General features: G+C 37.3%; 1 protein-coding gene and 1 non-coding gene across 4 annotated transcripts in view; one reads left to right on the forward strand and one right to left on the reverse strand.

Moving 5' to 3' along the window:
* LOC114626443 (contactin-associated protein like 5-1) overlaps window positions 1-24554 on the reverse strand; it is an 867232-nt gene that overhangs the window by 579365 nt on the left and 263313 nt on the right. The gene's annotated exons all lie outside the window — the stretch shown is intronic.
* On the forward strand, window positions 8727-8833 carry LOC114626453. Its single transcript, XR_003712238.1, has one exon. It is a non-coding gene; the product is annotated as a U6 spliceosomal RNA (small nuclear RNA).

Below are 24554 nucleotides of genomic sequence, written 5' to 3' on the forward strand. Positions count from 1 at the left end.
ATAGCCTCTGAAGAATAGTTTTCCATTGTGACTAGATAGCGTTGACCACCTTGATCAATTTCAAGAAAAGTAAATCAGCATTAACATTCTAATCCACCAAATAGCATTTTATATGACATGGAAGAACCTAGACAAGCACATGTATGGAATAACAATTGTGGATGGTCCAGCAAAAGAAGAGAAGGGGGCAGTCAGTGTGGATAAGCTCTTAAGACTTTCTGTTTCATTTCTGAGTTCACACACAGAAAGCTCTAGCTTCAAGGCTGTGCTGTACCCACTATACTCAAGAAATATGTTTTCAATATAGGAACATAATATGAAACATAATCTATTATTTAGAAACTCCATTTGTTTTTATTTGACTATAAAGACCTCTTATTTGCTCATTTCTTATAGTTGGTCACCATCAGGAAAAGGCTGAGAGGAAAAAATCAAACAATATCATGATGACTTTGAATTGTTAGAGAGAAAATGAACTAATTTCTCAAATAACAATGTGATTTTTTCAAATAATTAAATTCACAAGGAACTGATTTCTTCACACAGGGGCCCTGAGCTCTGCCCCACTGACCACCCGCTGTCCATAAGGAACTCACCCACCCACTGCTATCCATTTGAAATCTGAGAAATAAAATGTCTTCATCAACAACAAAATAATTTGGAGGTTGAAGAAATGACATAGTCACTAAGGTGCTTTTCTGCACATGAAGATGTGAGATGGATCCCAGAAACCATGTAAGAAAGTCAGACATGGTGAAGTGTACTTATGCTCCACCACTGAGGAAACAGAGAAAGGTGACACTGACACACACTGACCATCCACCACAGTGGACTTGGAGAACTCCCGGACAGCGAGAGGTCTGAACAAACAGGGGATGTTCATCATGGTTTCAATGAGGAGTCATCTAGGTCCATATTGGAGTGCTAGTAAGAGAGAAATTATTGGTTCATTACAAAAAATAAATAAATAAAATAGACTTCTTGAATTATTTCAATTCGCTCTAAAAATGTCTAAGAGCTGCTCTCAGCAAGATAGGTGCCTAAATAATGAAACCTGAGGTTTCTAAGTTTGCGGTGCTCACATGTATACAAGTAACTTAAAGGGATGTGCTAGTTTAGAGGAGGGGGGGAAAGAAGTGAGAGAGTGCAAGAAGGAATGAGAGAGAGAGAGAGAAAGAGAGAGAGAGAAAATCTGAAAATCTGCCCATATAGTCTCATGCTGTAGTCTCCAGTCCTATGAAATATTATATAGTGTTTACAAATGTTACATTATATTCAAGAGATGTTCCTTCATGTTTTAAACACAGATGAATCATAGTCTACATTGGAATGATAGCAAGAATGAACTTATTCATTCGTTATAAGAAAATAGACTTGCCCAATTATCAATTATTTTAATACACTGCTGAAATGTCTAAGAGCTGCCCAACCAAATTAGCTTTAAATATGTTCAAAGCATACAAGCTTTGCATGTGTTTTTGGCTCTCTATGTCCCTTTTTTGTATTCCCCTATTTCTTACGTTTTTCCCATCCAGCAGGCACAGGATTTCTTGTAGTTCTTAGAATACCACATCCAGTTTTACCCTCTACCTGGACACCTTTTTTGTACAGTCTTGTTTGGACTATGTTTTCTCTCGTACTAAAGATGGTTAAACATTAGACTGTGCTATAGTCTTGTGTCAGTTAATGTTAATTGTCAAGCTGATAAAATCCTGAGTCACCTGAGAGATGAGGTTCTGGACATGTTTCAGGGCACTTATCTTGATTGTGTTATTAGGTATGTGGAGGTTTGAATAGGCATGGTCTCTATAGGCTTATATATTTGAATGTTTTGACATTAGAGATTGGAACTACTTGAAAAACATTAAGAGGAGGGCTTTAATAGAGGAAAAGTATCACTGGGGGTGGGCTTTGTGGTTTTAAAAGCTCAAGCCAGGCCCAATATTTGTCTCTTCCTCCTGCCTGTTGATCCAGATGTAGAACTCTCAACAACTTCTCCAGGAGCATGCCTTCCAGCAAGCCACCATGCTCTCTACCATGATGACAATGGACTAAACTTCTGAAACTGGAAGCAAGCCTCAGTTAAATGGTTTACTTTATGTGAGTTGTCGTGATCACAGTGTCTCTTTACAGCAATAGAACATTGACTAAGACAGACTTATCTTAAATGTGGGTTGAATCATTTCCTGGGCTGGGCTTTGTGGGCTGTGTAAAATGGAGAAAGTGAGCTGAGAATTAGCATGCATTCATCTCTATGTTTTCTGGTTGTAGATGTGATATGAGCAGCTCCTGTATACTTCTGATATCTTGACTTTCTCACTATGATGGATGGTATCCTGAAACTATGAACCAAAATAAGCCCTTCTTCCTTAAGCTGCCTTTGTCAGACTATTTTATTGTAGGGAAAGAAACTAAGGAAAATCCATACATTGCATTTTCAGAGAGATGTATTCAGACCCCTTAATATACATCTAACTCTAGTCCAAGCATTATAATAAAACACTAACTTGTATTTATTTTATAACATTGACATTTAAAAATTTTCCTTATTATTTGGTTTATTGTCCCTGTGTTTAGCAGTGTTCAAATATGCATAATAAAATATCATGAAAAATGTCTTGAGTGAATATCCTAAGTGAAATGATATCAAATTTGCTGAAGGCAATGATAGCATCACCAGGAAAAGAATGACATAGTCCACTTTTGTTTTTAATTGAATTATTATTATATAAATGTGTGTATTCATACTTGCATATTTACAGATAAATACATTTATAGATACATATACATTTGTGTACACAAGTGTGAAAGTCAGAAATCCACCTTTGGTGCCATTCATTAGGAACTATGCTAATTATTTTATAAATAGGTTTCTTATGAGAAGCTTGGGGTTTGACATTATGTTCCACTGATTACAGTGATCCACTTGGATCTGCTTACACCAGCACTGGAATTGCAAACACACATCAAGACATCTGCTTTTTATCTGGGTGCTGGAGTTCAAACTCGGTTTCTAATGCTTTTTTATTTTTCTTCTTTTTTTTTAAAATAATTTATCTATTTTTTCTCAAATCGTAATTCATTCACACAGGGGTTATAAACACAGAAAGGCAGGATGTGGGGAAGGGGATGACACTGGAGTGTGGGTGTTCAGGAGGAATACAGATATCTTTCATAACCGGGTATCAGCTGGGTGAAGGTTCAGGGGACAAGTCACTATGACTCTGCCTATCTGCCTTAGATAAGGACACTTGTCCTTATCTAAGTTGGTATTGTCTGCCAAGGCTACCTATTTACAAGGTCTATGACTACTCGGGCTGGTAAATTTCCACAAAAGCTGCCTGTTTACAATAGCTTATAGCCATCTGTTTCAATGTTTTTCCACAGAGAACCAAGACTTGGTGTTAGTATACATGTATGACAGGCCTATTACTGATTTTAGGCCTTTGACTGATTTTAGGCCTTCAGTATGTAATCAAGGCTGCCCCTGACACCTCCTCCCTTGTCTAAGTATAGAGCAAGCAGCTTATGTTATAAGGGCCCTCCTCAGTCCTGGCATAGCCTACTTTACTATCAGACACTCTATGTTTACCCTGTCTTATTTGTTCACATAACCCTTGCATCATACAGTCAGTATCACATTGTCTTTCAGTTGCCCCATCCTCTTCCTCATCTGAAGACTATAGCTATGTATCCAGTCAATATATTTCCTATCTCTCATCTCTGCTGTCAAGCTATTCGTCATCTCTGTATTATCTCTAGTGTCTGCTCTTGGTAATTTTCATCCAGAGTGTGAGATTTCCGTCCCTACTCCCCAGCAGGCAGAATGATTTCTGGGTCCACTGCCTTTATAAGCTTCATGAGAACAATGGTTACACACACACCTGCACACACATACACACAACTATATATGCATCTATGTCCTCTTTACCTTGAAGATATACCACTAGCACAAAGTCTCAGAAATAGCAAAGATCCAAGATCTGCTTTATATTTAAAATATAATTGATTCAACAGAAATAGAATTATTATCCAATAATTTTCAAAGGTACCCTTCAGATGATTTACTGAACATTATCTTTCTACAATGCCTATTGCTTTTATTCTTTCAGTTATTTAAAGCCTATTAATTTTTCTAAATTATGCATTAAGTTTTTGTTATGATTATTCTCAAATATATTCAAAATGTTCCTTTCAAAAGACTTCAGAGTAATTTGTATTTTTAAAAAATATAAAATTTAGAAACTCCACCTCTACTTGGATTTGCTGTGGATAGCAAAATACTAGGGTAGCAAACAGACAGGGATACTGTTAGCAGCAAAGAAATGAGCAAAGTCTTATATGCTGTGCATGGGATGTGGGGTGGGAGAAGGTGAAAGCTCTTCTTTTGTAATATTATTTCTTTTTTTATTGGACATTTTATTTACATTTCAGATGTTATCCTCTTCCCCTGTTCCCCCCTCCAGAAACCACCTATCCCACCCCCTTTCCTCCTTCTTCTATGAGGATGTACCAGACAACCAAATAACTATTAAAAAATGGGATACAGAGAGTATCAAACAAAGAATTCTCAACTGAGGAAACTCAAGTGGCCAAGAAGAACCTAAGGAAATGTTCAACATCCTTAGTCATTAGATGAAATGCAAATCAAAACAACCCTGAGGTTTCACCTCACACCAGTCAGAATGGCTAAGATCAAAAACTCAGGTGATAGATGCTGGGAAGGATGTGGAGAAAGAGGAACACTCCTCCACTGCTGGTGGGTTTGCAAGATGGTGCAACCACTCTGGAAATCAGTCTGGCAGTTCCTCAGAAAATTGGACATAGCATTACCTGAGGACCCAGCTATACCACTCCTGGGCTTATACCCAGAAGATACTCCAACATATAACAAGGACCTATGTTCCACTATGCTCATAGCAGCCTTATTTATAATAGCTAGAAGCTGGAAAGAACCCGGATGTCCTTCAACAGATGAATGAATGCAGAAAATGTGGTACATTTACACAATGGAGTATTACTCAGGTATTAAAAACAATGAATTTATGAAATTCTTAAGCACATGGATGGAACTAGAAAATATCATCCTGAGTGAGGTAACTCAATCACAAAAGAACACACCTGATATGCACTCACTGATAAATGGATATTAGCCCAAAAGCTCACAATACCCAAGATTCAACTCACAGACAACATGAAGCTAATGAAGAAGGAAGACCAAAGCTTGGGTGCTTCGGCTTTTCTTAGGAGTAAGAAAATACTCATTGGAACAAATATGGAGACAAAGTGTGGGACAGAAACTGAAGGAGAGGCTGTCTGGAGACTGTTCCACCTGTGTATCTATCCCATGTGCAGTCACCAAAGGTAGAAACTGATGTGGATGCCAGGAAGTGCATGCTGACAGGAGCCTGATATCGCTGTCTCCTTAGAGGTCTGCCAGAACCTGACATATACAGAAGTGGATGCTCCCAGCTAACCATTGATCTGATCATGGGATTCCCAATGGAGGAGTTAGAGAGAAGACTGAAGGAGCTGAAAGGTTTTGTGGCCCTATGGGAAGAGTAACATTATTTCTATGCATAAGAATTTTTAAAATAGATATATATTGGCCTGAAACATGTGATTCCCCTGCATTATCTTATTGAGTATTGAGACTACAGGCATCATTATCACAGCCAGTGGTTTTAAAAACTGTTTATTTGCTAAGTGAGAAATTGACTTTATTTTAATGTGTTTTTAAAGAGAAATGGTATCAATTTTAATAAAGCAATTATTTTTCAGAAGGCGTTGGGAGTTGGCTCAGTTGGAGAAGAGATTGCTGTTCAAGCACAATGATCTGAGTTTGATCCAGATACTGAGACCTAGGGAAAATTCTGTGTAACTCTGCATACATCTTTTATTTCAGTCTGAGACATCAGAGGGATAAGGGTTCCTGTGGCTCTCTGGCTAGCAAGTCTAGTAGAGTCAACAATACCTGCTCAATGAGAAATCCTGTCTCAGAGGTAAGATGGAGAGTTCATTCTACATGAACTTCTGAAATGCATATATTTATCCATACTTTCATGCCTCTTTACACAATCCACTCAGGAACATGAGAACACACACACACACACACTGAATTGAGTTAGTTATAGTTGTTTAGCCATCATCAAAATGTTCAAGAGAACAACATGAAAAGAGGAATTATTCATTGCAGCTTGTGGTTTTAGAGGTTTCTGTCAGTGTTTGGCTGGCTCCATTTTCTTGAGCCTGAGTTTAAGTTGAATATACTGATGCACAAGCACTTGTGGAAGAGGCTATTCCCATCAATAAAGCAGATAAGAAACAGAGGGAAGGAAGGGAGCATGGACCAGACACGACACTCAAAGGCATATGTTCAATGATCTGCTTTCTTCTAGAAATGTCCTGCCTTATAAAGTTTTTACCCCTTCTCAAAATAGTACCACTAGATAGGAACTTTGAGTTTTACAAGTGTGTTTCTAAGGGGCACAACACATTATCGCAATTGAATTATTACAATTAACCAGCACTTTGAAAGAATAATTTTTGAAAATTAAATTACACATACACACACAAACACACACACAGAGGGAGAGAGAGACAGACAGACAGACAAACACATGATGCACTTATTTATGTATGTGGGGAAGAAGGGATGTTGTACATGTGCTATCAGCTATAAGATGAGGTCAGAGAGAAACTTGCAAAAGTTGGCTCTTTTTTATTGTTGTGTGTTCTGGAAATTGAATTCTGGTCATTAAGCTTGGCAACAAGTGGCTATACCTCTTTGGTCAATCACTGGCCTGAAATAGTAATTATTTTAAGATCTAACTACAGAATATTTTAATATTCAAAAATAAGCAAACTTATTCATTTTATTATTAATCTTACTTAATAATTATGTTAATCGGTGTTAGTTCTGCCAGATATCATTGCTGTATTTTAAAAATTGTGAATAGTCTTCTCAAGAGGTGAACTCCATAATTTTTGTGGTGCATGCAACTTGAAATTGTTCATTGATTAGAGCATACTTTTCTAAGGTGTTACATTTTCTGGCCAAAACAGTGGATAGAGCTTGGGGACTCTTATGGAAGTATAGAAGGAAGGAATGTAGACAGCAAAGAGAATAGGAACTCCACAGTAAGACCAACAGAGTTAGCTAACCTGGACACTTGGGGCTCTTAGAGTACGAACTACCAACCAAAAACATACATGGGCTGGACCTAGGACTCCTGATATAGATGTAGCAGATATGTAGCTTGATTCATGTGTGTCCCAAACAATTGGAATGGAAGCTATGCCAAAAGTTGTTGCCTGTATGTGGGATATGTCCTTCCAGCTGGGCATACTTCTTTGACCTCAGTGGGAGAGGAAGTGCCTAGCCTCGAAGAAACTTGAAGTGCCAAGTGGAGGGGCACCTGCTCAGAGGATACCTCAGGAAGGTATGGGGGAAGGATTGTGGAAGGGAGTGCCTGGGAGAGGGGCAGTGAGCAGGATGCAAAACAGTATTTCTGGCCAACTCAGAGAAAATACAAAATTAAGGAATCTTCAGTCTTGAATTATTATAATAATATTTCAAACATTTAAGCCCATGAGATTTCCACATGGACTATTTCTGCCTGTTTTCACAATCTCCCACTTTATCTTTGATTAATATTTTTACACAATAAGATCTGTTAAGTAGATTGCCTCTATGATTTGCTTACAAGTTTTATTAAATTTAGATTTCTGCAAAATTACAGGATTTACTGATTTCATTCCCCTATGATTCAGAATATGAAATGATATAATTAGGAAACAGAAGCCGCATCAAAATGTTCTTCCCAGAAGACAAGAGATTCTAGTATGCAATCAGAGATTTCTGAAATTAAATTTGGGAATATTTAAGTATTCATTTTTTAATTTTATTCCATTCCCTCTTGCTATTTTTGGAATTGTTTCAATTTTTCTTTTTGCTTTTATTTTTTAATAATTGTAATTTCCCGAAAACATAAAACTACAGCTTTTTTTTGGCTCAACATTTGGATAATTTGAAAGAATTAATTTCTTGAGGTTTAAAGATACTGAGAAATATTCCCAATTAAAGACGGAGTACTAAGGTAGAATTAAGTAAAACTACCTAAAAGAAAACCTATATAAGCTCTGTGTACATTCCTCACATTGATACATGCCTGAGAGTGGGTTGTAGCTTTCCATTGATAACTTACATTGGCCAACCTGTCACTGTGTTGGGACAATAAGGATGTACAGGCTTTCATAGAGACCATCCTCACAACTATAGCTTATACATGTCTTGTTTTTAATACTAATATTTAGTTTAATCACTATTTAAATGGCTTTAAAGCAGGTTGCTATACTTCGAAATTGAAAAATATGGCTTACATGGAAAAATAGTTCAGAGAGTGACATGGTTGTGGTCCCCACACATGGATAGCATAAGTGAACCCCAGGGAGACAGATTCTGTGCTTAGAAAAATCATGACCAAGTTCCATTATATCTATTTACTTTCTAAAAAGGATATTGTGATGGAAAGTTTGGCCTATGTGTTGAAAGGACTATTTCAGTTTATACATGATTAAATTTTTAGGAGAATAAGAATTTTTTGTGTGTTCATTGGTCAGCAAAGCACATACTTATCTTTTTTTGATAGGAAATGACAGCTCCTCTCATCATGATACTTAATTAAGCCAACTCATAATTATATGCAATTAAAAGCTAGACCTGAGTGCTCGCTTCGGCAGCACATACACTAAAATTGGAACGATACAGAGAAGATTAGCATGGCCCCTGCGCATGGATGACATGCAAATTCGTGAAGTGTTCCATATTTTTAGATGAAAATTTTGAGTGTGTTCTGTGTGTGGCATAAAATTGTGAATTGGTGGAACTGAGGATTCTGAGCATTTGGTTATTATTAGAGGTCTTAGGGAAACTTGCCAAGTTTGAGACTGGAACATCACTGGAATAAGTTCAAAGAAAACAACGTGTAGCTCTTTATTTGCATACATAAACACAATGTGACTCTTTAGAATTTTGGTACGTGAATATAATATATGGCTCTTTTGGGGTACATGTGATAAGAATTGGAATGTCTTTATACTCTGCTCCAGTAAAGTCTGTTGTGAAAGAGTAAAAAAAAAAAAAAAAAGCTAGACCAGAAAAAAATGTATCTAGTAGGTTTTTGTGGCCTACAGAAGTACAAATGCTTGGAATTATTATTATTTTTAAGAAAGGTTTTAATGTACTTATTGTAGGCTAACATCAAAACTTGCTATATAGCCAAGGGTAACCTTGAACCCATAATTCTCCTGTATCCAGCTCTGAAATACTGAGCCTGTAGGAACATCCCACCTTTCTACTTTCTTTATGCTGAGAATTGAACCTCCAGATCTGTGTATGCTAGACACAGATTCTACTAAATTTACATCTCTACTCCTGAACTATAAAAATTTGCTTTCTATATGTTTTAATTAAAAGTATAATTACTTTTACATATGTAAATTATATATGTAATATCTTACACTTAACAGATTAATACTGGGCTGTTGGTAGCCGACACCTAGCTGAAAGTGGCTATCATCTTTAAAGCCATCTCGAGCCATATACCCTGACAAGAAACTTGTTTTCAACAGCCCAAAGCACCTGAGCACACTCTGATAAACATCTTGTTTTTCTCACATATCTTATTTTGCTGTTTAGTGCCACCAGCAGCTAGGTACACGAGGTCTCCATGATGCTAGGCACATATGATCTACTCATTGCTAGCTAGGTGCATGTGGTCTCCTCACTGCTAGCTAGGCACACGTGATATCCACACTGCAAGGCACATGACATAGTGCCTTCAGCTGTGCTTGTCCACGAGGGCAAGGCATGTGGTAAAGGGTATAAATACCCAAGATTTCCTTCCAATAAACAAGACTTGAAGAGAGTTGATCAGACTCCCTGTCTTGTCTCCATTCTTCATGTCTCCATCCCCACTCTCACTTTTGCTAGGCCCTAACCCGCAGACCTGAGCAATAGAACAGGACCCCCACGTTACAAAGTGGCCCCCCAAATGTGAGGCAGCTCGGACGGCTACATTGGCCAGTGTTCATTGTAATAAGAGTAAGTGCTTTTTGTGTTATGACTGACTGGTATAAAGCTTAAAACATGTGTGAACATCTGTGACTACATTTTTTAAAACATTTGCAGAATTAATAAAGTGGAAAGAGAAAACCACCAAATGTTAAGAGTAATCACTGATAGTGCTGTGGAAACCCTTATTTTCCTTCACCACTTTTTTTAATGATGAACATAAGCACATATAATTATCAGAGCAAAATTATCAGAATAAAAGACATTAGAAAGCAGAAAGATTATCAATATAACATTCACAATCATTTACGACTGTCTTTTTTGATCGTATGTTGTCCAACAAGAAGAACTTAAGCTGGTACTCTGACAATGTCTTCATCAAGATCATCTGGATATCCCTTATCAAAAAGAATAGACAAGAGTGTTTTGGATTTTTCTTTGACCTTCATTTATTGAATCTTTTGTATTGTAGAATACTCAATGTGCAAAAGGAGGCATTTGGAGAATGAAAATGGCATCTGTATATGAAATCCATTCATGTTTTTATTCGTAATTGGAAGGCATTTCCATTTAATATATAAAGAGCTTTTATATTTTTACTGTCATATGAGTTAAGTATGGAATTTTCTGTCCACCTCCATCCCATGTGTGTGTGTGTGTGTGTGCACGCGTCCGTGTTCATGTGTGTGCACACAAGTGCATGAATATGTATGTATGTATGTATGTATGTATGTATGTATGTATGTATGTTTGCATACACACATATGGAGGGGAGAGGCCATGTTAGATGTTGTCCCCTTCACTCTCCACTTGCATTTCTAGGCCTGCAACTGACTGATTATGGCAGGTTTACTGTCTTCAAGCCCTGGAGAGTTTTCCTGGCTTTGTCTTTTGCACACTGAGATCGTGAGTCTTGCACTTCTGTGCTTGCATTTTTATAACATGATTTCTAAGGCTTGATCTCAGGTCCTCACACTTTTCAGTGAAACAATTTTAGTGAATGGGCCATCTGCCCAATGCAAATGTAGAATGTTCTTACGGTAGTATTCAAAATGTTTTGAAGCCTGGAGCATTTCTCACTCTCAGATCAGTGATGCTCAATTTGAACAGTTTTATTTCTATTCAAACACATTAAAGGAAAACTAGAGTCACCTTGAGGGATACAGAAACTGAGGTTCATCACATCCTGTAGCTAATGAGTGGTAGAGACAGACATGACTGCGTTTTCTTCAGGACCTTGAGACTCCTAAAACTTCCTTTCAACACCATCACTACATGATCATTACTGTTGGTAAACCCTAATGTTAAGATCATAGTCTTCCATGAACAGACAGCACCCTGAGCTCAGGGCAAAATGGAGGACTCCCTTTTTCAGTAGGGCTTCCTCTTCACCTAACCTTATCTGTGAAGCCAGGCCTCCACATCCTCTACCTGAGGAATGACATGTAATCCTTGAGATAATTAAGGGTTCAACTTCCTTTCCCCCCATAAGAACCTGTTGGTGTTGCACGTGGGATGCTTTCTCATGCAAATGAGGCATCTCCTGTATCTTAATCCCCAAACAATGTACATCAACCCTAAAAAGACCCCTTCCTATTCTCTATTCTCTAACGTTTATATAGCTCTTGTTAACCCCCAATAAAAACACATAAACTATTTTACTGAATATTGTCTAAGAGAACTATTTCACTGAATACTATCTAAAAGAGTTTTAACATTGAAATCTTTGCAGAATCATGCCTCCAACCCCCAGTGACACCCACAGCTGGACTGAGATCCTGGTGACCCACCAGTTTCAGGCTCTTCTTCATCCTTTCCTGCCCAGTGTGCAGCCGTGCCTAGACACCCCAAGGGAAGAAGCAGAAAGCAGAACCACATTTATATGCTTGTTAAATTAGTTATGGATGGAGTCTTTATCAAGATTACAATTGCTGTGAGGAAACACCAAGGCTAAAGGAATGTGGGGAAGAAAGGGTTTATTTAGCTTACACTTCCATATCTCTGTTCATCATTGGAGGACATAAGGACAGAAACTCAAACACAGCAGGAACCTGGAAGCAGCAGCTGATGCTGAAACTGTGGAAGAATGCTGCTTTCTGGTTTATCTCTCATGGCTTGCTCAGCCTGCTTTCCTATAGAACTAGGAAAGTACTACATGACAAGCATCATATTACCCATAATAGGCTGGGCTCTCCTACACCTGTCACTAATAACGAAACTACTTTACAGGCTTGCCTACAGCCCAATATTATGGAAGTTTCTTCTCATTTGAGGTTCCCTTTCCTCCACCATAGCTTACATTAATTTGACATAAAACCAGCAAGTACAGATGGGACAATTCCCATTTTTTTATAAAAACAGACTGGGAGAGAGCCAGACCAGTTGCTACTAAATGAGAACAGTCACCTCAGTAAACAAGGTGAAAACTTGTGCAGAAAAATTGGAATTGAGTCCCCCAAAACCTGTTTTCAGGCCGCATTAGCACCAGAGTACCATTTTTCTGAAGGTGGTGTTTCATTCCTAAGTCCAATTTAAAAGATTCATGTACAGAGTATATTTGTTATATGGGTCTTTAATAACAGCCTTACTGTCAGGATGTAGACTGAACTGATTTTTCTTTCCTCTAGCAGATGAAGAGATCCCCAAACTCTAAGAACTGGGGAAAAATACTAAGCATCCTTATGCTATTTGAATATATCATTCTGTCATCTGTTTTGATTCAAGGACTGTAATACAAGAATGCACATGAGGTGAACATGGTCAGAGGTTTCCCTTCAGATGGAGCATGCTTAGGAAAAATGAGTATCTTTTCAATAAGGTGCTTTGCTTCACACAAGAATTTCAAGAAAAAGTTGAGGGAAACATAATTAGAATTTTCTTTAACTGAACTTTAAAGACTTATATTTTATGAAAAATCTCCTGAGCTTTTTTTAAAAAATTCTAGTAGAGAAAAAATTCCTCATAATTCTATTTGTCATGAAAATTATCTATAGAAAAATCCTACATGTACAGGCAGACCGTATCCAAAGCTTTATTACTGGTTAAACCAGTATGAATACAGTGTTATTATTAACTTTCACAGCAAAAATGTAATCAACAGTCTTATCCAGATGTGAACTCTCTGAACGACAATAACAACTGACCTGGTAATTTATGTCCATTAGTTCAATAGTGTCATGACTCTAATGGGAGTAACCAATCACTTTCTGATTGGATTTAAGTCTTCTCCATAAGACATAGCTCACACCTGGTACTGTTAACTGGGGCAAACACTCATGAGTGTATGGGGAAGACCAAGGTACTAGGAGAAAACTTAATACTTTTATTCTAATAAATGTGCATAATATACAGTTTCATACTAATGACTTTTTCTTTATACTCATAAGTTAGAGCTCTCAATCTTCATCAGAGAAGCTTCTATTTGTAGCAGATGACAACTAACAAAGAAACCTGTAACTGATTTGGGTTCATATATTAAAAGACATTGGAATGGTCAGCCCTAAATCAGACATTTATATCACTTTATCTCCTCATTTCTTCTAGGGCTCCACAGTCATCACAGAAATATTGTTAAGAGCTAGAAACACTGGGTGACTACAGCAAAACAGTTTCATAAAGACAACATGGCTGTTGCACACATGAACTCACTGTGTCTATTACTGCATGCCCAATCAATAGTTCTTTGTTTTTATATTATAAGGATTAATAATGAGTTTAAGTTCATAAACTCCTAGCTTTCCATAGCCTTTAAACATATTCTTGTAACTGGTCATTACTTTAGTTCATGTGAAAACATTTTTTTTGTCTATTATCAACTGCTTTATAGAAGGTAAGAACTCTTACACATTTGTTCTTCTAACTTATTTTTAGCAATATTTTGGCTTCCTGTTTAACTAAACAAATCACTCTTTAAGCAATTTTCTGCATCCTAACTTTGATTCCCTGGCAAAACTGCAAGTTTTGTGGCATGATCTCTCAGAAGATAATAAAGAAAACATACAACCTATACAAGTTTAAAGACTGAAATATTAAAAAGTCTAACACAAAACAACAGACACAATGTAAACAGGAAATATTGTTTTCATAATATGGACCATTGCTGTCATTAGATAGCTAACCAAGTACAATGACCTTGTATTGCCAGACTTAAGAAGGGTCATGGTGAACTAGAAAACTAAATTGGAATAACTCCAAGAGTTATGAGTCTATAGAAGTTCCTAATAAGTCTTCTGGAACAGAGTTATTTTTTTAACTGGCTTGACTAATATTGATCAATTGTTTATTTTTCATGGAATATTTGCCGAATGTCTATTTCCTATGGCACATCTTGTTTTTTATGGCATCCTACTGGAGCAGACACAAATTACTATTGCCACACAATTTACATCTAGAACAGGAAAGATGGACAATGTGATATAGAGTTCTAAATAAATGATTTCAGAGGAGGTTTAGGTTGGCAAATCCTATACTGGGGCAGTGACTTAAACCAGAAGATTGAATAAAGGTAGACATCAGGCTTGTATAAGTAACAACTTTGTCCCTTTTTTTGTAAATTAAGTTTAAATTTGTATGTATGTTTATAAGTAGGGTGTGTTTGTGTGTACATGAACATATACACATATCGAGGTCATTGTTTATTGTCAAAGGGTCTTTCTCAATGGGTCCCTATGGTAGTTTGAATAAAAATTGCTCCCATGGACTCATAGATCATGGCATTATTTGAGATATAGTCTTGTTGGAGTTAATATGGCTTTGTTAAAGGAAGTGTGGATTTGAGCCTTGAGGTCTCAGATGTTCAAGCCAGACCCAGTGTTTCACCCTTTTCCTATTTCCCAGGGTCACAAATGTAGTACTTTCAGCTACCCTTCTGGTACCATGTCTTTCTGCATGTCTCCAGGCTTCCCACTCTATCTACTTGGAATAAAATCTCTGAGCTGTAAGCTAGGCCCAATTAAATGCTTGCCTATATAAGAGTTGCCATGGTGTCTCTTTAAAACAGTATAAAGTCTAACTAAGAGAGCCATCATAATATTCATTGACACATGGTCTCTTGGTGAACTTGGAGTTCATTGATTCAGTGACGCTACCTGCAAGCCCCGGGGATCCTCCTGTCTTCCCAGCAAAAGTATCACAGAACTGAAATGAGACTGTTTTAACTTTTATTTTAGATAGCTTGTTTTATGATACAGAGTTTCATGCCCAAACTGACCCCAAATTTGCTCTATAGCTCATTGTGACCTTGTACTACTGATCCTCTTGCTTCTACAATCCCAAGTACTGGAATTAGACATAAGCCATTATGCCTAATTCATAAGGTGTGAGAGGTGGTACATACAACTTCAGGCTAGGTAAATACTCTACCTACTGAACTGCATACCAAGCTTTATTGTTGTTAATCAAAATATCCTTTTCCAAGCCCAGGAGGCCTCAATCCTACCCAAAGAACTACAGACAAATGAATAAAGCTGGGGAAGGCGTGGTGGTCCTCCCCAGGGAAGAGCATACCAATTGGTTGTCCAGTATCAGCCCTAAAAACATACATACAAGTAACATTATATGGGTATAATAGATTATATTTAGAAATATATATATATATATATTCAGTAATAATTGGTGGAAAATGAGGACATAAATTTGAAAGAGCAAGGTGTATATGAGTAAGTTTGGAGGGAGGACTGGAAAGGGAGTCATGCTGTTATTAAAACATAATCTCAAAAATAAACAAAAATAAATTGAAGTATTTTTTTCAAATTAAAGTTACTAAAACCCATGTAAACATGTAAAATGTGAGCATAGCATATAATGTGCAAACCAGATGAAGACCATGGCTGAGGCCTTGAGAATTGTGAATAAATAGAATTTATCTCAGGTTCTAGCTTAAAAGAGATATTTTGTAAATGTGTGACAAAGTAGAAGACAAGGACAAAATGATGCCTAGACTAACTTACAAGTGGTTCAGTGAGCAGACACATTAACTGCACAGAGTGAGTACAGTTAAATATTGTTAACTTATGCCTGTTGCTAAGGTTTCCTATGGTTTTTAAACAGGCTTAGAAACACAGTGTATGAGCATGGTAGTCAACATTACAATGAACTAAAAGACCAAGCAAAGGATCAGGAAGCAAGACAGGGATGGGGTGAGAAGAAAGAATTACCTGTGACATTTCTAACCCTCAAGGCTACAAATTACCTGTGACACTCATCCATACCCAGCCCCCTCCAACCTGATCCTTACTTTCTGCCTTACAGGGTGCAGCTGTTAAAAGGTAATGACTTTCAGCCTAGTTTGTCATCTACTCCACAGAGAAAAGAGCAGCACCTGCCAGGCAGAACAGATTGAAAGCTATGTTTCACTGCCCACTTTGTAGTGCAGGAATTTTCAGTCCTAATGGTGCTGTGGTCTTCCATGTGCATGGGAATCTGACAATAAATGCTGTCCTGGTGAGAAAGTGGGAAGAGGAATCTAACTCTCAGAGTCAGTATGCACTCTCTGAGATTCTGTCCTTGAGACTAGTCCTCAACATGGAAAAATTAAATAGTCTCTTCAGCATTAATCTCTTGTCTTGAACATGTCATCTGGATTGATAACATGTAGCTCCAGTGGCATACAATTAAAAGAGAATTTGGAGTAAAACTCAAGTATGGCTTGCTGGGTCTCATAAAAGAGCATCTATTAAGGAAGATACCAGAAATCCTGGCTAGTAGGGCTTCTTCTGGGAGAACAGCCAGCACGAGAAAGCTGAGCTGAGAGAAGAGAGGCAGCTTGCTGGCCTTGTCACAAAGAGTGCATCTTGGGACATCTGCAGAGTGGCATGAGGGGCTCTAAAAGCAGAGAAGCTGAAAATCAACTGCAGTTTTTCTTTGATCCATCTTCTGTCAGGAAGCCCCAGGAGATTCAGAGTACTACTGCTAAACAGTGCTGTTGGCGCCCTTAAACATCGAAAACAGTGCTGTCAGCTTCCTCACATTTCGGAATCACGGGAAAACATCCTGACTCGGAGAATCTGAGGAGGGCCTGATATAGTCCACGGGGCCATAAGGACTGGCAGCAGGTCCTATGTATATGTAAATTGGTGCAAATTTTTAAGTAATTCTAGGTGTCATTGAATTTAAGAGTCTCATTTCTCCAACAGAAGTGTGATGCTGTTCCTACTTTCAAAGCTGAGTCAGAGCTGGGCAGAGTAAACAGGCTGGCCCCAGAGAAGGCTTGACTCAGTGGGGAAGAAGGGAGATGGAGCTAAATAAAAGGCTAATGTGATCAAGAGCCAGGCAAACCTGAAATGAATCCCAGAATCACCACTTAGATAGCTTTATGGCTCAGGGGAAATCATGTATCCTCTCTGGCTATCACTTTTCTTATAGGTAAAAATAAAAATAACCAATTTGGAGTGTTACTAGCAAAACTTAATGCTATCTATTGAAAACTCTGGCAACCTGTTGTGCAATCATTAAATAATAAGTATTGCCATAATACAACACTAAAAATATAAATATTAATAATATATTTGCATATATGTGTTTTATGTATGTATAGACACACATGTATGTGTTTGAATATGGAGGCTAGATTACTGTCTTGGATGTCATTCTTTAGGCACCACACAACTTATGTTTTTGAGAAATAGAGTCTGTCACTAGACAGGAACTCAAGAAACATATATATATATTAAATGGCCAGAACTCAGCCCTGTGGAGGGAAAGATAGCTTCCTCACTGGACAGTCTACTTGTTACACACACACACACACACACACACACACACACATATACACATACACACACACACACATACACACACAAGTATGTGTATGCATGTATGTATACATGTATATGTGCATATAATTTAAAACATACATTTGAGCTAGAAATCAATTCTTCTCTCATACAACACATCCTGACCCAGTTTCCCCTCCCTCAACCTCTCCTAGTTCCAGCCGTACCTTTCCTCTTTCCCATATCTATGTCTCCTCCATCTGTCATCTAAAATGGCAGAGACAACTATCAAAAGTGACAAAACAAAATATAATCAGGCAAGTGCCATCATACCAAAACTAAACAAGTCAACCTGACAAGATGGAAAACATCCCAAGAGCAGGGAAAAAAGTCAGAAACATAGCCACTCCCAAAATTAGGAGTCCCACAAAAACCACCAAGCTAATATAGAAGAGATCTGTTTAACAAACAGATTCATTTTTATTGTTTGTGTTGTATGGTGTGTGTGTATGTGTGACTTGTGTATGTGTGTGTGTGTGTGTGTGTGTGTGACTTGTGTGTCACAGGGCTAGGAGAGAATATTGGTTCCTCTGGATTATAGGCAAGCAAGAGCTTCCCAACATGAGTGCTGGTAACCTAGCTCCACAGTATTTGTTTTTAACTGCTGAACTACTTCTCCACAATCCTGGCTTTTTAATATGGTTTCTGAGAATTGATTTCAAGTTTCCTTATTACCAATTAAACAATGTCTCTAGGCAGAAGTTTTTTCCAATCTGAATGTAAAGATATCAGAACAAATGAAATTTAATAGACATTGAACTCTATTGTGTTTCAAGAGGTTCTAGAAATGTGACTTTTGTTTAACAAACTGCAAATGGTCTTTGCACTAGATGCATAACTGGGTATAGGAAATCCAGAAGGGTAGATTCAAGGCAGTTAGTACATGGAAGCTGGTTTACTTTAGTACTACAAAATTCCATCTCCTACTGTTTAGTGTGTATTTTATATAGCACACTGTTACTTTCATTTTATAAGAAAACTCTATGAACAAGGAGTTCCTCATGTGTCCCAGAATCTAAGAGTGCCACAAAAAAACTACAAAAGGACCCTAGATCAACAAAAAATCCTTATTTTGAAACTTTTGTGAAGCTGTACTGACATGGTTGTTACATAAATATCTGATAATAGCAATCAAAGAGGAGATTGCAACTTGAGATATCAATCTAAAATCAGTGATGGTCTCAGTTGGGAAAGAAAATTACAGTCATACCTCTGAATATGTATGCCTTCTTTATGGCTAACATGGTTAAGGATCAGCCAGTCATGATATCTATGCTGTCTCATTTCTTGAGAATGTGGAGTTATCTGGCCAATTAGTGTCACCTATGTAGAGAGTTTCCAGATTGTGAGAGACATACTCATAGTAAAAACTGGGAGGATGGCATGTGAAAAATGGCACCTGACATTTTCCTTTGTCCAGTGCTTTCATGTGCACATATGTGTGCAAGTGGCAACATATACATGCGTGAACCTAGGCCAGTCTAGCTAATTAGCAAGCTCAAAGACACAGTGGAAGATCTTAACTAAACAAACAAGCAAACAAAACAAAGCAAAATAAAACAAAAATCAAAACCAACAGGAACAAAGCTGGAGAGGGAAAACATCCAACCCACATACATATGTAATCACAGAAAGCAGCAGACCAGACAGGAGCATATGTAACCCAATGGCAGGCCTGGATGTGACCCAATCTGGGAGTAGCTGTCTAGAAATGTTTATGTAACATCGTCTGATCACTGTTCATTCATTTGCCAAGGTGATGCTAATGAGAAGGTATGTGTCTTGGTGAAAAGTACTGACTCTAGGGAATCAGCTCCTGAGTCTACCATCACTCCATCATTTATTGTCTATTCCACCTTATGGAAACTGTTCTTCTAGGGCCTCAGAGTTCTTAGCTACAAAATGGAAAATATTTTTGGAAAGTCATCTCTTGGACTTCAAATTGATCAGTTCTGTTGTGTGTCAAATGTAGACCAGGCATCTTAACATGCTCTGTCAGCAGTGTTGCAGTGATGAAAGTTTTCAGACTTTTACAGGATATATTTTGACTAAATGTATGTGTAGATAGAAAATGTCAGCTGTGACCAATTCCTTAGAGTGCTTACATACTCAAACTGGAGATATTTGCATCAGTCAGAGAAGGCTAACTGTAAACAATATTGTCCTCGAGTATATGTATGATGTGTGTGTGTGTGTGTGTGTGTGTGTGTGTGTGTGTGTATTTGTATGTGTGTGTGTGTGTGTATTTGTATGTGTGTGTGCAGATGCATGGAGATGCCAGAGGATAATCTCAGGTGTTCTTCGTTAAGAATCACTCACCTCATTCACTGAGACAGTCTTTTCTTAGCCTTTAGCTCATCAAGAAGACTAATGAACCCCTGGGATCAGCCTCTCTCTGCCTCCCCAGTGCTGGCATTACAATTGTGTTCTGACATAACTGACTTTATAAGTAGATTCTGAGTATATAACGCAGATTCTAGTGTTAGCATAGCAACTTGATTACTCACTGAGCTCCCTTCAAGCTCTTGTGAACTGCTTTTACAACCAGAGTATTTTCCAGGATTGCTGACTCCAAAGATGAATGGGGGTTAGGAGGTAACTTCGGGTAGTGATATCATTTCATTTCATCCTCATGGCCATTGTTTACTGAACACCACAATTGTGGGAGCCTCTATTAGTACCATTTTAGAGTTGAGTATGTGAAGGCTTATTATGTTTAGACATTAAATACAAGGTATACATCTACTATACCAAAAAGTTGGAATTAAAACACAAGTTCATCTCATCTCAAAGTCTTTTTTTGCCACTAGTAATGTGTTTTGCCCTTATTGTAAGTCAAGGCTTGTTTGAATTGTTTTCTTCTGTGATTTATAGAAGCTTTAAGAAAGATCTGACTTACACAGCTCAGAACCTACACCTTATTGAGGGTAATTTACTCAGATGTAGGAGAGAGGTGATTCATCTGGAGACAATGAGGAAAAGAAAAGTGTTTCAATGTTACTTGCCTGCAGATGCATGCCAAGTCTCTGCCAGGTACTCTTGCTCAGGAGAACAAGAATTTGCCAAGCGTCCTGGACTAGCTGCCTTTTTCTTGGGGTAGATTTTCACAGTAACACGAGCCATGTACCAACAAGGGTCCTCTAAATATCTCAACATAAAAAACATTCTTTAAAGGCAAAATTGCTTTAAACTTTATGGAAGAACTTGTTTTTGATCAGTGTTTCTTATTACTTTGGCTGTGTTCAACAATTTATTTCACAGAATGGTATTTAAGGATGATATTTATGACAAAATTCTGAATGTTAGTAGAAACACAAGGGATAAGGGTTTAGGAAATAAGTAAACATAGAATTAATTATAATTGATTTTTTTAAGGAAACATGTTTCTTTTCATGAACCCTTTCCTCTTCATCTTTAAGCTCATGGCCTATGAAGAAGGGAGGGAGGGAGGTGTGGTAGAAAGCCCACACCATTTCACTTTTCCCCTGTTTGACCTCTTTGAAAGAATTTTCTGGCCTCAACTGACTTGAAAACTCTGAAAGGATGCCTTTGTTATATTGCTTGGAGCCTGTGATCCCCACACACTGCTAAACACACACATGAGCTCAATAACTATGCTTTTAGTGATTAATCCAATATAATTCACTTCTGGTGTTAAAATAAAATTGTTGAACTAAAAGCTGCTTTTAGCATTTCCTTATTCTAGAGTTTCAGTTAGAGTTTCAGTTAGAGAAAGAGCTTAATGACTAGTTACAAAATGGTCATAGCAAGGTCTAGATAAAGTCAGTGAAAGGCCAGGACACAGCAAGAGTCTTCCTTTATATTAAGCAGCTGTTCTGTGATAAAGTAGCTTTCTGTTTGACTCCTTAAGAATTATTTAATAACTATGTGAAATTACTATATTTATTTTAAATACTTAACATTAAAAATTTAAAAAGTGCTTCTATTCATACTAATTATATATACTTGCTTTTATATGACATTTTCACAATGTACATAATGCATTTCAAACATATTCACCCTATTACTCTCTCATCCTTTTTCCAGTCTGAAGTTCTCCTAAGTATATTATCATAATCATTTTAAGTATATATATTTTACCAATGTGGAATATAATAAAATTGTTGTGAAATAAGTAACAGTCTTTTACTTTGTCTCATCCTCCATTTTTTCCCCTCTCCCTCTTCCTCTTCTTTGTCATGCTGAGATTATATGAAGGTCCACACATGCTAGACAAGCACTTGACCACTGAGTCATGTCTTTAATCCTATGACCTATTTATTTATTCTGAGAGCTGAGAAAGAGGAGGAAGTTGAATCAAATGCAAAGCATTCTCACAGTGCTGGAGTCTCTGAGGAGAAGCCATCTGATATCCAGAAAAGAACATCTGAATATGAGGGAAACATCAGCCAGGATGTGATAGTCTCTTTTCCTTTTGGTTCTATGACCGATCTTAACACCTGAACTTCAGTAAACTTACTCTAAACAAAAGACCCATGCAAGTCATGGGGTACTTCCCAACGAAGAGTGACTGAAGAGACAGTGGCTTGGGCATGTCAAAGAAACAGGGAAGGTAGTGTCAAAATTGAGTCTTGAAAAACATTATATATATATATGTATATATATGTATACATATGTATATATATATATGTATATATGTATATATACATATATACATATATGCAGAAGCATGGCATTTACAGTAAAATAATATATTCAAGTTTAGGTTATACACTTGAATATCTATAAAGGAAAATACCTATGGACTTTATAAGCATAGGATGATGATTAACACACATTTTCATTTGTTGAGCAAAGGTAATATTTATTTAGAGTGAAGAATGTAAAGAGGCACATGTAGGTGGGAAGAGATAATGGTAGGTGAGTTCCTAAGTCCATCATATTCCATTTGTATCGTTAAATCACACCAGTTCCCCAAAGTATGGATATGAATTCTTCTCTCTAACTTATGAAATGTCTTCATGAAGGCCTTAGGAACCTCCTGAGATTCACAAGCCTCCCTCTTCAAAGTTACATAAGCAGGAACAATTGTTAGGAAGAAAAGACTCTCCAAGACTCAATTATGCAGTCAGTAGCTGTCAGTATGCATCTTCTGTGAGTTGTCACTCATGCTTGGTAGCCTGTTCAGTGTTGCAGCTTTTTGTGAGTTAGCCAGGCTCCTGTAATACACTTCATTCAGACATCTGAAAGAAGCACCAATAATATCACTGGTTTATTAAGTTCAAATTGAGTAGAAGAGTTTTTGTTTCTTTTCTGTTGTTGTGTGTTTTCATCTGTTACTGGTGTCCTAATTGATGTAAAAAGAAGGTTGTTCACATTTCAGGAAACACCACACAACATCCAGCATTCTCTGTCCTTGCATATTCTCTCGGCCTCATACATAGCCAACTATTAATATTGTCTACATAATTTATAAACAACATATTAAAATACAATAAAAAATTTTGCATACATCATTCTCTAACTCAATTCCACTAAGGCAATAAGGAGTTTATTTCTCTTGTATTCAATGTGAAATAGAAGTAATATGCCAAATTGGTAGGACTGTTGATAAACATTAAATGGTTTTCTATAACCCTTAGCATAGTGTCTGGACAGTATTTGTAGTCGATGACCCCTAATTCTAAACACCTCTTGATTACATAAAATGAAAGGAGACAGAACTGTAACTAGTTACTGTAACTAGTAACTCTTGTTTTCTGGTACACACTAGAGATGGATTCCACACAGGAATCTATGGTACTTACTTGTCAAAACATGTGGTTGAAACTTTTCTAGTCTATTAAAGATTATCTCTGACTTGGGCACACACTTAAGAAAACAACACATTTCCTATGGTTTTTTGAGAACTAAACAGGCAACAATGGGCAGTCGTAGAGAGGGTTAAAGGAAAAGAGAAGACATTCCTATGTAACAGCTGGACTATAAATCACACCCACACTTTAGTTATCACATATCACTTTAAACATTTCATGCTAGAGAAAGTTTCCTCAAGACTCAGGAAGGATATGAAATTTACAAGACTCATGAAATAAATAAAGACTACAAGGTTCAGGAGTTCCTGAAATTTACAGGGTCCACAAGACCCCTTAAATAACCTACAGTTATACAAGCAACAAACAGTTGCTGAGGGAAAAGATTCTTGGACTAGTCCATAGGTCTGCCAGTCACGCAGACAGCTATAGGTTTCAGCTTCTGTACATCACCACTCAGAGTAGGATGGGCTTTGTAGTGATTTAGTTTCCGTTGAACCATCCCTGTTCCTATACCTGGCTTCAGTCAACTGCTTGGTTCCATAAGGAAGACATAGATGGAATCATTCCTATGGTCTTTGGTCTGGGGTGAATATATGTTTGTTCGTGTCTGCTCAGGCAAAGTCACTTAACAACCACAGAAATTCAGACATTGAGTATGTCTATTCAAAGTTCTACTAATTTACAAAAAGTATGGGCAATAATCAACTCTCTAGAGTGTTTTTGATTTTTATGGACAGGTATATGAATACATGATCAGTTACTGAGCTATTAAGATTCTGTCATTTTCTTATAAATATGACTATAATGAATAATTAGCCATAGGTTAATGTTTTTCAAAACCTGTTTAGGTTTCATTACTGTAGGAGGAAAAACCTAACTTTTTATTGGATTATCACATTTTGTAACATTTTGCCATAATTTATGATTCCC

This window comes from Grammomys surdaster, unplaced genomic scaffold (genome assembly GCF_004785775.1).
Source record: "Grammomys surdaster isolate TR1022 unplaced genomic scaffold, NIH_TR_1.0 235, whole genome shotgun sequence".
In the NCBI taxonomy this organism is placed as follows: Eukaryota; Metazoa; Chordata; class Mammalia; order Rodentia; family Muridae; genus Grammomys; species Grammomys surdaster.